The sequence below is a fragment of the Euprymna scolopes genome, chromosome 26, assembly GCF_053919585.1.
Source record: "Euprymna scolopes isolate OS-2025 chromosome 26, ASM5391958v1, whole genome shotgun sequence".
NCBI lineage: Eukaryota > Metazoa > Mollusca > Cephalopoda > Sepiida > Sepiolidae > Euprymna > Euprymna scolopes.
Genome location: NC_136507.1, coordinates 62,431,581 through 62,448,944, shown reverse-complemented (window position 1 = coordinate 62,448,944; position 17,364 = coordinate 62,431,581). Strand labels below are relative to the sequence as shown.

The 17,364-nt window shown below is 34.2% G+C and overlaps 1 protein-coding gene and 1 pseudogene across 2 annotated transcripts in view; one reads left to right on the top strand and one right to left on the bottom strand.

Annotated features, from left to right (window-relative positions):
• LOC145248115 (ADP-ribosylation factor-like protein 3) overlaps window positions 1-17,364 on the top strand; it is a 74,791-nt gene that overhangs the window by 30,987 nt on the left and 26,440 nt on the right. The gene's annotated exons all lie outside the window — the stretch shown is intronic.
• On the bottom strand, window positions 14,550-14,664 carry LOC145248396 (5S ribosomal RNA; annotated as a pseudogene).

Here is a 17,364-nt window from a genome sequence, read left to right as displayed (position 1 = left end):
AAGTTCTGGATCAGTATCAAGTATCGCATTTATTTAACTCTTAGTGGTATGCAAGAGAGTCCTGTCTTCACGATTTCAATTTACTGAGCTCTCCAAGATTTCTTTGTGATAACCATGCAGAGAGACAGAGAAATAAGTGGCCATGGTTAGCATGTACCTGCTTTAAGGAAACTGGCATGTGAATCTAGAACCATTTAAGTACGAGGTGAGCATAATTATGTCAATTTTAGCACTGTTGGAAGTCTAAATTGGTTGAATAAAAGAAGGTAGTTTTTTTTTTTTTGTTTTTTTGCTTGGGAGTCAGTTTTGTTTCGTATGTCTCATCGTTTGCATATGTTTTATTCATTAAAAGAAGAAGTGTTCCTGCTGTTGCTGCTAATACTAAGAGCAAACGTCTTTGTTGTAAATAAAGAGACAAAAATAAGCCGGCACGACTGTGTGTTCTTTCAACTAAATAATTTATGTTACTGAAATAGGAATTAATTACCTAAAAATATCTTTCATTCCTCTTTCAGCATTTTTTTATATTATGACCCAGTAATATTTTTTTTGTTCCACTCAAGAATCCCCAGTCTCATTAGAGGTCAACCTGCTTCTTTTCAGTGTTAGCCTGAAAACAATGGACATTTTTCCCCCCTACATTCTGATCAGGCTGTCTGAAGATACTGGCTTCCTGACCTAAAGGTCCTGGATACGACCTAAAACTATATCCGATGGTGAGGCACCACCTTGCGGGCCTTAGGGAGTGTGGAGCCACCCTTTAATTGCCATTGCTCCCAGGTCCACTCTGACCCGGAGTGGTAGTACCTGTTAGAGTCCCAACTATGGGTTAAATAGAATCTGACTTAAAAAAACAAATATACTCCATTAAAAATCGTTCCTCAAAATAACTAGATTCGGCATGAAATAACCTGAAAAAGGTTGATATGCCGTAAAACAAAAACAACCAACCAACCAATCCTGACCTGAAATGCACTAAACATTGATGTTGTTTTTGATTTTCCTTTGCAAAACTCAATCATGTTCTGCAAAGCTGAAAGCAACAATTTTTCTCTGCAAAATAACCAAACCAAACACTATGAATGCATAAAATAAAATATGCATCAAGTGCGCGTGAAAACCAAATCACAACGTAATATTAGGAAAATAAACAAATATTTTACTTGTTTGAAATTTACCTACGCACAGTTCAAACATTTCAAAATACAACCACCAGATACAACGCACGATTCTTTCTCCAAATTTACAACATGACAAGGAAGAAAAAAGAAAAAAAAACAGAAACAAAACAACACACTGAAGATGGAGTCTACCTCCAAAATATATTTGTTATAAATTTCAAACAAGTAAAATATTTGTTTATTTTCCTAATATTACATTGTGATTTGGTTTTCAAGCACACTTGATGCGTATTTTATTTTATTCAAATTAAAACAACTATTGAACTCTCATTCTTGACTATGAATACATATTTGAAGATGTAAACAACTTGAAGCATAAAAACTTTTTCTAAAATTACCGACTTCAACATTAAACCACCCAAAAAGGGTTGATATGCCGTAAAAGAACCAAATTATCCTTTCAAAGATTGAGCAGGCCCTACTAAATGATTCCAAATTGATCTCACCTTAATTTGTTTAAAATGTTTTTGTTTTTTGTTTTTTTTTGGGGGGGGGGAGGGGTCCAAAGCCACCGCTAGCCCCATCCATCAATGAAATTATGAATATGTTTAAATTTTAAAGTGCTGGAGATACTTTTCAAGTACAGAAAACCACAGAGTGAATGTGGTATTTTGGTGACTGCAAGTATGAATGCGATGGATGACAATGTCCGTATACATGCATCTAAATGCATCTAATTAAGGATAAGATAACGGGTAGAAGACCAACTGATCCCCCCTCCTTACTCCCCTCCCCAGTTTAATGACTCTGTGTCTACTGGTTGCTTATGTAATTTTTAAAGTGTTATATTTTCTCTTTGTGTTGTTTTGTTTATTGTACATACCTCCAGAGGCCGTCTTGGATACGAATTGTTGTTAGGCATAACAAAAAAACAAAGCGTTTTCACTTTCTTTCTTTTTTCCTATATTTAGAAAGCGATTTCATTTTTTTTTACTTTTTTCAATGCAATATTTGCGGCATGCAATCCCTCCCTCCACCCACACCCTCAATAAAATCTAGATAAAAAAAATTCTTTTGGTTGCTAAAACTGGTGCAAGTTCACAGTTCAAGCTAAATAAAAAAATTTTTTTCAAATGTGTAAAGCAAAAAAGAACTGTTTTGTATCGCCATTTAAAAAAAAACAAAAAACAAAGGCAGATAACTCCACAATAATTCAAACTTGCGTGATAAGCCTTGTAATTCAACAATTTCACATTAATTCGTTTAAAAATGATTTTCTTTATATAAAAAGAAAGTACTTGATCAATTTACATGGTTTTTGGAACATGACATTTTTGTTCCATGATGGGTATATACATCATAATTTTTTTTTTTTTTACGTAGGCATCGCCACTTATCAAGGCCTAGAGACCACTCGAGGATAAGGGTTAAGAGTAGAGTGTACAATAATCAATTATTCAATATAGTAATCGTTAGTAATGGAAACTCGGTAAATTTGTTAAGTGGAACGGCTCATCAAAAACTTGTTTACATTGGACTTGAAGACAACCATATTGTAGTCAGCTGGAAAGCAAGGAAACTGAAGACAATTCCACAGGTGTGCAGTTCTAAAAAAGAAGCTTTGTTCATGGAATCTATCTTTAGGTTTAGGCACAGATAAAGAGTGTGGGGAATTATTGATAATGTTTTCAGCTAGACGGGTGTTTCTTGTGAAAGTTTGGCAAGGCGTGACTATAGATTGAAGCTCAGTCAAACACTTTCCATGAAAATAACAATAAAGCAGACACAAACTCGCAACATCTCTTCTGTGAGAAAGAGGTTGCAGGAAAGAGAAAAGGACATCTACGAGACTACGAAGTCTACTTTGAACTCTATCAAGGAAGTATAAGTCCTTTCTAGCAGCTCCTGCCCAGATGTAGCAACAGTACTCCATCATTCGACGTACCTGGCTCTTATATAGATAGAAAATTGCATCAGCAGTGAGATATCTACTGGATCAATAGAAGGATCCCATCATTTTTCCAACGGCCTTGGCAACAGATTTGATATACGTGTTCCATTTCAGATCAGGAGTAAAGGTCAAGCCCAGAAGCTTGTCAAAACATGAGGTCTCCCCAAGACGATAGCTATTTATTTCAATTGATGCCAGATGTATTTTTTTAAATTTTTTTATTTAGGTTGAACTATAGACTTAGACCCTAAAACTTAAGCAGTAAAGACAAGATTATATTTAAAAAAAAAAAAAAAAAAAAAAAGTTTATTGCGAAAAAGAAATTCTTTTCATGCTTATGAGGTGGATCCTGTCTGCTATATAAACATATGGTAAAATAAATTCCTATTATCAAAACAGTATCGGAACAAATTTGAAATGGTAAATATCGACCAATTTCGCTTGTATTAAAAGCTTGAGATCATTTAAACCAGGGCTCCTCAACCTTACTTGGCCCATGCATCCCTTTCACCATTTGTAAAAATGTCACCCCCCCCACCCTTATTTCCTAGATTGCCTGTCTTAAAAAGTGCACTGCTTTGCTATTTCAAATGCTATAACATACGAAGCTTTTGGGTTTTCTTTGAAATCTTCTGTTGAAAACAACTTCATCTTTTTTGAGAGCATTCCCATGATGTTCGAAAAAAAAATTTTTGTTCTTGTCTTTGTGATGAGGATGAACTTTTTGCAAATGTTGCTTCATCTTTGCTGGTTTCATAGAATCATTTGTCAAAACTTTACTACAAATAACACACTGGGGTCTTTCTTCTCCATTTATGATGATGGATGTGAATCTATGTTCAATATACAGGGCTCTATGGACAAATTTATCTTTTAGTTGACCTTTGACAACTAAATATTTTCGTTTACTAGCCAAATAGAAAAGTTACTAGCGAAACCCATATGAATTTTAGAATATGACATCTTTGTTCTGTGACAAGTATGTACATCATAAATATTTTTCTGTATATTTTTTAATAAGTGTAATTCTAAATACACAACAAATTTTATGTTGATACTTGAAGGTATAAGCATTCTAATTTCTTCAGATGTTATTTTAAACAGCCTTCGTTAAAAAAAAAAAAGAGTATAGTGTTCTATTAAACTTTTATTGTTTTAATAATTTAATTTTGTTCGTTTTATTAAAAAAAAAAGTTGAAAAGATATTTTTCACTCAGTAGTGAGCTTTGGAAGATTGTCAGTGAAAGAAATACAATCGCCAAAAGATAAGCGTTTCATTATTTCTAGTCAACACTTTGAAAAATCACTCACAAATGCGACTTTCACCCACAATGCAGAGCCCTGATATATGAATGATCATATTTTCTTTTTTTTTTTAAACTCATGATGAGCTCCAAATTCTGTAAATAAAAACAAAAATGTAAAACTATAAATGGGTTGAAAATTCATCCCCAGAGAACCATCCATGGAGGTAAATTTTACCCCCCTCCCCCCATTTATTGAGAACCTATTATTTAAACAAACAAAAAGAATTTATGGGCAGAAAAATTAAAAGGAATAAAAAAACTTATTCTCTCATTTTTAATTTATTATTTATGTCTTTGTCACTTATCCCCTCCCCTCTCCATCCTCGATGAAAACATATCAGACTAGTTTGCGTTATTGATTATTTACTCACTTCCCACTGTAGCAAGGTTAGCCATAAAATCATTTTAACATGGGGGAAAATCATCTCCTTCAAAAAGTGTGTGGAAGAGAGTTTCTGGATAATTATATAAATAGACTAGATCGGACTCCTCACCATTCACCAGTAAGAATGGTTCAGATGATTGACAATAAACCAGCAATTCCCTCTCGAAGATTTGGAAAAGGTTTAGGAAAAATAACTAATTTTCCATTATCTCTAGGCAACAGAGGTAGAGTCGGCTGAATAAAATCATATTTTCAACTCCAGAATCAGTTTTAAAACTTGCTTTGACTCCAGATAGTTATTTTGTCTTATTAAAATAACCCAAAAAGGGTTGATGTGCTGTTAAAAGATCAACTCAAACCAAACAATTCAAAATGCAACAAACCTGCTTAGCAACAAAATCACATCCGTTCACTATTGAGGTCCTGAAACATCAGAAAGCTTTCTTAATAGTTTCTTCCATTGAACAGCTAGACTTTGGAATTCCTTTTCTTCTACCTGCTTCCTTGACTGTACTGATATGTAGAAGTTTAAATGTAATGTAAATCAACATCTTGTTCATCTTCCCTAAGCATAGTCCCAAATAGTAACCCCTTACAACAAAATAGCAATATGCCTTGTTTGGAATGAATGTGAGTAAAAAAAAATGTTGGTATTTAATTCCCTAAAGCATGGCACAAAAACTACGTTAGAGAATCTTAATGTAACTTGCATAGAGGATATTTTTTATTTTTGTTTTACAAGGTGGTCACCACTTATCAAGGCCCGGAAGCCACTCAGGGATAAGGTTATTGTAAGTACAGTACGTTAGTGTGGATATTTAAAGTGTCTACTTAAGGGGGCAGTTCATCAGGAATTTATTTACGTTGAACTTGAAGACATCCAAGTTGTAGTCAGGAGGGAAGCAGGCAGACGGAACAGAGTTCCACAGGCGTGCAGTTCTAAGAAAGTAGCTTTGTTCATGGAATCTACATTTTGATTTAGGCATAGATAAAGAGTGGGGAAGGTTTTTGACAGTGGATTCAGCTAGACGGGTGTTTTTTGTAAAAGATTGGCGAAGGGGGACCAGAGATTGGAGTTCAGACGAGCACCTGCCATGGAAATAACGATAAAACAAGGATAGGCTTGCAACGTCTCTTCTGTGGGAGAGAGGTTGCAGGGAAGAGAAAAGGGCATCCCCCACTAAGCCACGAAGTCTATTTTGTACTCTGTCAAGGCAGGATAGGCTGCTTTTAGCAGCTCCTGCCCAGATATGGCAGCAGTATTCCATCCTTTGACGTACTTGGCTTTTATATAGATAGAGAATTGCGTCAGTAGTGAGATATCTTCTGGAGCGGTAGAAGGATCCCACCATCTTTCCAGCGACCTTGGCAACAGACTTGATGTACGTGTTCCATTCCAGATCAGGGGTGAAGGTCAAGCCCAGAAGCTTGTCAAAACATGGGGCTTCTCCTAGACAAGAGCCATCCATCCCAATTGATGCCAGATGGGGATCAGAGCGTTGGTGATGTAAAGATAGGAGTTTGGTTTTAGATGCATTAAAGGTAACCAGCCACGTCTTCCCCCACTGAACCACTCGTTCGAGATCAGAGGAGAAAGAATCAGAGAGAGCTTTGTCATTTACAGCCTTTGATGTGTTGCCGTAGATGGTTGTGTCATCAGCATAGATGTCAATGAATGATTTAAGTATGTGTTTTGGGAGATCATTGATGGAGATCAGGAAGAGAGTTGGGCCCAGGATGGACCCTTGAGGGACTCCAGCATTAATATCGCAGGCCTCTGATTTTTGTCCATCAACCACTACTCTTATGAGCCTATCAGAGAGAAATGATTTAATGATCGAGAAAACATTTCCAGTTATACCGTAGCTGGAAATCTTGTATAGTAGGCCTTTATGCCAAACCTTATCGAAGGCCTTTGATATGTCAAGAGCAGTTGCCCTGGAAAGGAAGCCTTTGTCAAGAGATTCACTATGAGATATAACCGTTAGCACATCTGCGTTAGATCTTGCAGAACGGAAACCATATTGCGTGTCACTAAGAAGGTTATTTCTGCTGAGGTGGTTGACTATTTCTCTATTTAATATAGATTCCAGCAACTTACTCATGACACACAGGAGACTTATTGGTCTGTACTGAGAGGGAGATGACATCACCTGAGTTCCTAAATACAGGGCATACTGATGAGGTTTTCCAGGGTGTTGGAAAGCACTTCTCCTTAAGGCAAAGTTTAAACAGTTTCGTTCTTGATTAGCTTGGCAACCTCATGCACAGATATTTGTATGTTACCTAGCATGTTCTGTGTTATAGGAGAAAATATGGGGAGTTGATGGCCTTCGTCGCATAGGGTAGAATTAGCTGCAAAGTCCTTGGCAAATAGTTTGGCCTTGTCTGAAGCTGACGAGATGACCTGTGGTCCATTGATAATGCTTGGGATAGAACGCACACTTCTGTTCAGAATCCTATTTGTTATTTGCCAAAACTGGTGGGAACCAAGCCGCTGATCAGCTACTTTGGATTTAACAGACTGGGCATATAGCTCTCTTGCATTTTTTATTACTCTTTTACAGTGGTTGCTGGTGTTCCTGAAAGCAGCTTTAGTCTCAATGCATCTATTACTTTGGTAGCTATGGAAAAAGTGATTTCTGTGCGCGATGGCAGCAGCACATTCTGGGGAGAACCATGGCTGGCTGGTAGGTTTTTGTTGGAATTTTTTAAATGGTATGAATCGGTCTATACCTACAATTAACCATTCGGTCAGGTCTGATACTATAGAGGACACATCCTTTTTAAACATGGAATGCAGAGGTAGATCAGATATAAATGTACGGAAGCTATCCCAGTCAGCCATGGAGTATCGGTATACAGTACGGTGGAGGGGTACGTCTGGGGACTTATTACATTTCATTTTTATCTTAACTGGTACTACAGAGTGGTTGGAGGATCCTAGAGGAGAAAGGACGGAACATGAACATAGCTCAGGGGAAGTTGAAAGAAAAAGGATATGCAAGCATTAAAAAAAAAAGCTATTAAAAGAATGCTCTGTTCTCTCACATGACAGATTTTAACCACACTTTCAATAGTTAAGAGTACAGCTATTAAACTGATCCACAATAAAAATTGCACCCAACTCTATGAATCAGCTATTGCATTGTTTATAATTGAATATTCATTAAATAATGTTTTGTTTTCTTTTTTCTTGCTTTATAATTTGTGGCACACCCACACCTGTATGTACATATTCTTAGTTTTTATTGTGTGTTGTGGCCAGCGACACCCTTCTCTTTGCTATCAATGAGTTCTTATAGTTTACACCTTGTTTTATCACATATGCCTGTGCAATGCATTTGTTTGTTTATCTAGATGCCATTGATGGCATATATTTCCAGTGTTACGGTTAAATCCAAGACAACCAGTGCTTTTCTATTATTGCAAAAGCCTGTTTGAACTTCCGTTCATTTCCTTGTACATTGCTAAGTAAGTTGGTCAGTCATACTTTGAGTTTTTCTCAATAAATCTTTATCTTTTATTATACTACAGCTGAGTTAATCAATGTTTGTCTTTCTAAGGATATTTTCTTTTGATCACACAAACTACATGCTAAAGGTATTCTTTAGTTTTGGAATTGAGTTATGTTTGAAAAACAAAATCTATTTTAATAATTATTCTGATGAGCAATCATTTTCAATTTACTCACCAAGTAAACTGTCGGTTACTATCACTTTCACCCTTTCTCAATTTGTTGTTTGACCCATACTCCCCTCCCCATCTCTTATCCTATACAATATCTATTACTCTCTCACTCTGTTTATTAACAATCTAACATAATAAAAAATAAATAAAAATTGGAATAGTCCATTATAAACAAAAGGGAATATCAATATAGGTAGCAATGCTATTTAACCTTTTGAGAGAAAATATATATATTAGCGAGCAGAAAGAGATTAATTTTCGATTTTTGTCATAGTTTTATATTAACTTGGTCTTATACTTACCTAACTTGGTTATATTTATGTCTCTTGAGAATACATTCTTGACACAGTCTGACAGTTTGGGCTATTTTTGAGTAGGGAATGACCTTGCATCTGTCATGCTGAGATATGGTTCTGGGTAGTCCTAGGAGATCCACCTTCTCAGGTCGTTGCCTCCCGTTTTTTGGATGGAGTCTGCTTATTGCTTAGTGAACGCAGATGAGACTGCCTAGGCAATTTTTAAAAGACAATGCTTTTCCTTTAGGGGCGCTGGTCTGACTCTCCCCACCTTCCGACGTTGTGTCACATTTTTTTTGCAGTGGGAAGGAAATAAATACCTATTTACCTGGCTTTGAAAACTTGCTTTTTTTTTTCTGATTCAAATAATTTAATGGATGACCGGAAGCATCACATTTTTTTCTGATATTGCAAAAAAAATTTTTTTTAAATACCAGAGTTTTGGAGTCGAATCACAAACATATTGACTCCTTTATTTTTGACACTTCTAACAATATTTTATGTAACTAAGTGATTATGACCTCTCTCATAAAAGCTATGTGTATTCTCCCCTAACTAGAGTAGGTCTCTATCATTAGAAGTGTTTTATATGAAAGAAGTCAATTAAATTAAAGTCATATAATGTTTAAATTCAATTGGTGTCAAAGTCTGTATTTTATTTTTTAATGGAAATCTCTCCAGACAAGGCATAAAGCCACTTGATGTAAGGAGATAAAATAATAATAATCACTTCAAGATCAAAAACTAGTTAACAATAAGTATTAGATGGACATATTTTGATTAAGAAACAGCAGTTCTTCTTCTTTTGCTTTTCTTTTTGTTTCATTATGCTTCTGTCAAAGTTCTCAGAAATTTCACTGCTGATGCAATTCTCTACCTGTATAAGAGCCAAGTACGTCCAAAGATGAAGTACTGTTGTCACATCTGGGCAGGAGCTGCTAGAAGCAGTTTATCCTGCCTTGAAAGAGTTCAAAATAGACTTTGTAGCCTAGTGTGAGATGCCCTTTTCTCTTCCCTGGAACCTCTTTCCTACAAAAGAGACGTTACAAGCCTGTCTCTACTTTGTCAGGATTCTCATTGCAAGTGCTCATCTGAGCTCCAATCTATGATCCATGCTGGCCTGACTTTCACGAAAACACTCGTCTAGCTAAAACCACTATCAATAATTTCCCCCACTCTTTATCTGTACCTAAACATAGTTTCCATGAACAAAGCTTCTTTCTTAGAACGGCACGCCTGTGGAACTCTGTTCCGTTTTCCTGCTTTCCAACTGACTACAACATGGTCGTCTTCAAGTCCAACATGAAAAGTTCTTGATGAGCCATCCCCTTAAGTAATCCAATTTACCAAATTTTCACTACTAACGATTACTACAATATCATCCCATTGACTATCATACACTCATTAACCCTTATCCTCGAGTGGCCTCCAGGCCTTAGATTAAAGAATACCAGAAGCCCTCATTTAGTTACCCAACACATACATGTCACACTCATATATTGATCGTTGACACATGATTAGGTCTACACTAAAAATATGATGTAGATGAAAATCAATAAAGTAATCCTCTCTCGTCTGCCATTGACAAAAAATCATCAGTTTTGTTTTGCACCTGTTTTGGAAATTGACAACTTCTTTTTTTTTTTAACTCCTTTTTTTTTTTTTATTTCGTTTTTGTGATTCTGAATAAATAAGCCGATATCAAAATGTGCTGTTTAATCTGTTAAGAGGATTTGCTTTCAGCTTATTCTCGTCAGTTATTTTCATTTATAAACAACTAGTTGTATCTTTCTGTCAACCTCTCTCTCTCTCTCTCTCTCTCTCTCTCTCTCTCTCTATATATATATATATATATATATATATATATATATATATATATATATATATAATTTATTCATACAAACATTGATGGCTACATATGTGCATACATTTTTCTGTAATCACCCGTGCTGGAGAGATTACGTCTTCAGGAATTATCTTTGAAAAACTCAGAAGATAATTCATGGCCTGAAGATGGAATCTCCCTAGCACGGGTGATTACAGAAACATGTATGCACATATGTAGCCATCAATGTTTGTATAAATAAATTTAATATACCTGTTCTGTTTACTCATTGAGCACTTTTTGGTAAACACATGTTGTTTCATTGGATGTACCTCTAGGAAATTAAACGATACTGCCATAATATATAATGTTTATGGGAAAATATGCTTATTCAATTATATTCCACCTTTTATTCATAAAGCTCGATATAACTTTTATCTATCACTTTTTATTTATGAAGCTTGATGTAATTACAGAGCATATACAAATATATGACAAAAAAGTTTTTATTACAAATGGTTGTCCATCTTACCATTTATTTTCTTTCAGCATGTTAAAATGTTCAATTTTTGACAGCACCTGTTTCGTAGTGCAGAAAGATTCTTATAATTATGTTAATTTTTAAATATTTTCCGCTTTGACTCATCATAAGAATAAGAACTCATTAATTTTAAAAGAAAATAAAAAGTTATAGACATGATTAGATAAATTCAAAAAGATCGGAACAGTAGTTGCAATTGGCGTTTATGATATTACGCCATCTCTCTCTTTCTCTCCTCTTTGTGTGTGTGTATATATATATATAAATATATATATATATTCCAGGTTAAAAATATGCAAAAGTAAAAACCATTGAATTTAACGAGGTTGTTGATAGTGCTAAATAAAACAGAGCAGAATATTATTTTATTCAATTTAAGTAATTTTTTTACTAAAATAAAATCATTTATATATATATCATTCAACCACGGTAGTGGTTGAATATATGCTTAAGTCCGAAATTGAATGAATCGAGACACATTCAAACCCCCACCACTAATTCCGTTCGCAACCAAATTTCAAACAGGTCATATAGTTGGATAGAACACCTCATTAGCTACATTTTGAAAAAAAAAATTTCGAAAATTGGTTCAGTAGAAAAAAAGTTGCAACAAAATATGTGGGTTCACAAACAGGAGAGTAAGTACATAAGTGACTAACGCTTTTTTTTTATTTTGCATAACTTTTTTTTGTATATAAATATTTTTTACTGCGATTTTGCCAATATGACATGTTAGCGTAACGGTTAGAGTACCGGGGGTTGGTGGAAAGATTTTAGGTTCAATCCCGTGTATCGTTTTTTTTTATAATTAAAAAACCGAACTTTTTTTTTAATAACTATTTTTTTTTTAACTCTCCTTATGATTTTATTGCAAAAAATGGTCTATCGATTAAAAATATTAGTGAATTCTATGATATACATATTCTTTGAATGAACTCAAATTTTTCGTTATCACATTTGATGAAAAATGTAGTCCCATTTTGGCAATGCGTCTGACCAATGATGCTTTGAACCTGCGACCAGCACTGCGATGTCATCAGCATCAGCCTGGGCATAAATATTCCTATTTTTAAGCTCCTTTAAAAGAGGATTCAGCATACAGTTCCATAGTAAAGGTGATAAAATCCCACTTTGGGGGTTTCATTTAACTACTTCCCTTTTAACAGTTGCCCTCAGTAGTTCTACTTGAACTGTTCTGTGCCTCACCATATACTTAATCCATCGGATGAGTACTGGTGGCACATTGAGTTCTCGTAGCGACTTGAACATACAACTGAAGGGTATGTTGTCAAAAGCTCCAACGATATCTAAAAAGACACCTAGTGCCATCTTCTTTTTTGTTAGTTTACGCTCTATACAGATCACGAATTCATGAACCGCGGTCTCGGTAGAGATCCTGGCTCGGAACTACTGTGATTGAATGATAAATATTGCATAAATGTGTGTTTGAGAGCTAATTTTTTTTGACAATCATTAATAAATATTATAAATTTATATATTAATACAACAGCAATGCCTGGAAAAATCATGGATTATATGGAAAAATGCGTGCATGAAAAGTAATATTCTTAAGATTTTATTAAACCTGGAAAAGTAAAGGACAAGAAATTCAACCTGAAAAAGTAAAGAACAAGATATTCTAGTAAAGTAAAAAATAAGAATTTTTTAGACTTAAAATATTGCAGCTAAAAATAAAATTTGAATATTGATAAATATTTTATTTATTATTTGCATATGTTGTTGTTTATTGTTGACTTAGAAAGAATTAAATGATCCTAATTATGATATTATAAAATTATTAATTTTTATGTCAATTATAAAATTATTAATTCCATCTACTAACTAACTAATGAATTAATTTTATTCAAACAATTTTCACTACATAAATATATGCAAATAATGGGGGGGGGGGGAAATAAGTTCAATCCAGCGACTGACACCCTTTCTAACTCAACAATAAACAACAACATATGCAAATAATAAATAAAATATTTATCAATATTCAAATTTTATTTTTAGCTGCAATATTTTAAGTCTAAAAAATTCTTATTTTTTACTTTACTAGAATATCTTGTTCTTTACTTTTTCAGGTTGAATTTCTTGTCCTTTACTTTTCCAGGTTTAATAAAATCTTAAGAATATTACTTTTCATGCGCGCATTTTTCCATATAATATATTTATGTATATATATATATATATATATATATATATATATATATATATATATATATATATATATATATATATATTAGATGTACCCAGCGTTGCCCCATATTAAACGTAACATTAATTTTCCATTTTTTTAAAAAGAATTTAAGTAAAAAAAATGGAAATAAACTGAGACGAGTATGCGAGTATTATGTCTTTTACTAAACAGTTCATTTCTTGGAAGTGAAAAAGACAATACTCAAGCAAGGATCGAAACCAAAACCTAAACACAGTGAGTCAAGTGTGATAACCATTGTGCCAGCTTGATGCAATCTTTAAAAAAGCGTTTTCAAACCTACTTAACATAATGTGAACTAATTGCGCATGCGCAGTCATGAAACAGTTGACAAACAGATAAAAATTTGATGAGCCGCAAGTGCTAAATTTTCAATTTTGACCCCTTAGCAGCCCTTTTTTCCCCAATGAAAACCAATTAAAAAGTTTCACACATGTCTGAATACCCTATATACCAAATTTCGGGTCTGTAGATTAAAAATTCAGTGAGTATATAGGTTAAGAAGTGTCCTCACACATACATTCTCACTTTTATAGATATATAAATAAGATCTGCTATTATTTTTTATTAACGATATAAACAGTTTTGGAATGCTGCTTAGTTGTATTTAATTTTCGCTTCCTAAGTGGTGAAGGAATTACCTCCCCTTTTTTGTTTTGTGTCACCTTCCCCTTTTTTAACGGAACATACTCTTTCTTTATTTTTTATTATTTTTATTTGTTCAATATTCAAATATTTATTTTATTTAGATATTTTCTTAAATATTTTAACATACATAAACGTTATCCATGGATACATATTTCTGGGTGTCACCCGCCATATATATGTGTGTGGTGTTTGTGGGAAAGAACTCCAGCAAATAGTAAAGAAAAAATTCAATAGAAGAGCATCATATGTATTTAATAAATTTTACAGAAGGTTAGAAAAACATTGGTACCATAGGTTTCAAATCCAATATAAGAGTATGCATTTATGGTCGAAAAAATATTCGATTCTTTTCAGCTTCTGTTCGTATCTAAAAACACAGACTCCTTCAGTCTTTGACAGGCTATGGATACCCACAAAGAGGTGTTTGCACATGAAATTTTTGTGGCAAGAGGTGCGCAATCTCCAACCACACATCTCCTGAGTTGACATTGTTAAATACCAAGTGGCAAGTGAAGTGTATGTACAGAACGACCAGAAACAAATGCCGAGATAAGCGGAGAGCACATACAGCGCCTAGAATTCCCAAATGGTCACCCATCTGGTACTAACCAGGCTCAATGTTGCTTAACTTCAGTGATCTGATGAGAACCGTTGTCAACGCGATTATGCCGTATATATAAATATATATATATATATACTAGCATGGGTGCCCGGCGTTGCTTGGGTATTTGGAGATGTATGTTGAGCAAAAAAAAAAAAAAAATGGTAAATTTTTTTTTTTAACTTTGACTCCTATTATGACCTTAATATTTATTGTTTTGGGCTCAAATCAAGTTATTAAGTTAGATCCATGTCCAACGAACCTATATCTAAAATTTCAAGTGTGTAGGCCCAAAATTGTCGGAGGAGTTTGGTAGAGTTCTCAAAGGTCACATCGTTGAACTTTGACCCCTTAACAGCCAAATTTCTGGCCGAAAACAGATCATATAGTTTTCCCAAATCTCAGTACCCTGTATATTAAATTTCGAGTCTGTAGACAAACAAATTGACAGTTATTGCGTAGGGAAATGTACACAGACACACACACATAGACAGACTCTTTCACTTTTATAGATATACTAGCATTTCGGCCCAGCATTGCCCGGGTGTTTAGAGGTGTATGCTGAGCAAAAAAAAAAAAAAAAAAACGGTCAATTTTTTTAACTTTGATCCCTATTATGACCCCTTATAATTTATTGTTTTGGGCTCACATTGAGTTATTAAATTAGATCCATGTCCAACGAACCTATATCTAAAATTTCAAGTGTTTAGACCCAAAATTGTCGGAGGAGTTTGGTAGAGTTCTCAAAGGTCAAATCGTTGAACTTTGACCCCTTAACAGCTTAATTTCTGGCCGAAAACAGATCACATAGTTTTCCCAAATCTCAGTACCCTGTATATCAAATTTCGAGTCTGTAGACTAAAAATTGACAGTTATTGCATAGGGAAATGTATACACACACACACACACACACACACACAGACACGTTCACTTTAGTAGATATACTAGCATTTCGGCCCGGCGTTGCCCGGGTTTTTGGAGGTGTATGCTGAGCAAGAAAAAAAAAAAAAGAAATGGTAATTTTTTAAAAATTTGACCCCTATTATGACCTCTTAATATTTATTGTTTTAGGCTTAAATCAAGTTATTAAGTTAGATCCATGTCCAAGGAACCAATATCTAAAATGTCAAGGTTTTAGACCTTAAATTGTCGGAGGAGTTTGGTAGAGTTCTCAAAGGTCAAATCGTTGAACTTTGACCCCTTAACAGCCAAATTTCTGGCCGAAACCCGATCACATCGATTTTCCCAAATCTCAGTACCCTGTATATCAAATTTTGAGTCTGGAGACTAAAAATTGACAGAGTTCTTGCATAGGGAAATGTACACACACACACAAACAGACAGACAAGTTCACTTTTATATATATATATATACATACTAGCCAGGGTTCCCGGTGTTGCCCAGGTGTTTGGAGGTGTTAGTTGAGCAAAAAAACAAACAAAAAAAAAACCCATACCACGAAGAAGGAAAAGAACGCGAAAAAAAAGAAAACGTGACGTTTTTGCTGTTGCGTCCATTGCCAAACCAGAAGTGGCGAAGGTTTAAATTAAGGCTAGTCAATCGAAAAGAGGAGATGACTTTTGAAAATATCGGCGAAAAAAGCGACCCCTCCTTGTAGAAATGTGCCTAGTTGAGGGTGACGAAATTAATGTTTTTAGCCAATTTTTCGATATTTGTCATCTGAAGGGTCGAGTTTCAAAACGATACCGATCTCGTGAAAATCCGTCGCCTCTGTCGAAAGTTTTAGGCAGATATACAAACATACATACATTTAAACAGACAGGTGAGATTTATATAATGGATGTTTATATCTATTCTTCCTGGAAATGGCAACCGAGAAAGAGATCGATATGTATATATATATATATATATATCTTAACCTTAATTTATCTTATATAAAGTGAAGCAAAATTTCTATCCATAAAGGTGGCATGAATAAATTCCAAACATCTTTATTTCTTTAATATACTTACTGAAAGAGATCGATATGTATATATATATATATATATCTTAACCTTAATTTATCTTATATAAAGTGAAGCAAAATTTCTATCCATAAAGGTGGCATGAATAAATTCCAAACATCTTTATTTCTTTAATATACTTACTGTTAAACTTTGATATATTTGTATCTCTTCTAATATGCTATAAATAAAACTTATATATAAGCATTTGTTTATGGTCATAAAATGTTTACTCATTAAAACTCATTATTGCAAACCTTTAGTTACCTGCACCAAAGGCCCAAGTAACCTTTGGCTGAAGAACTCTTTCAAGTACACTGAGAAAGAAAGTTTCATTGTTTTATCATAGTTGCAAAGTTAGAATGACAACAAGATACCCTAACGTGAGACTGTCATCTTGGGAGCCTCGATAATCGCTCAAAACTCGGAAAATAAGACAAAATGCTGATAGAAATCCACCTAATAAATGTCACTGAAACTTCCCAGATGGCCATCTCATGTTGACCATCTTGTTGTCATTCTAACTTAGCAATTCAGCACTTGTATTTCGAATTAAATATACACTTTAAAATAAGTTAAAACACAAAAACGGCACTTCTGTACGACAGTGGTATGAGTCGAGTGTGACGAGTTATCAGCCCCTGTTCTTTGAAAGAGAAACGCCTTCTACTGGCCGTTCTGTGAACCTCAAATATAAACACGTGTCTCCGAAAACGAAACATTTATTGTATAAAAAATATAATTTTAACGTTTTAATATGATTTCTTTTAAATGAACAAGTGTCTCCGAAAATGTAAAAATATATAATAAC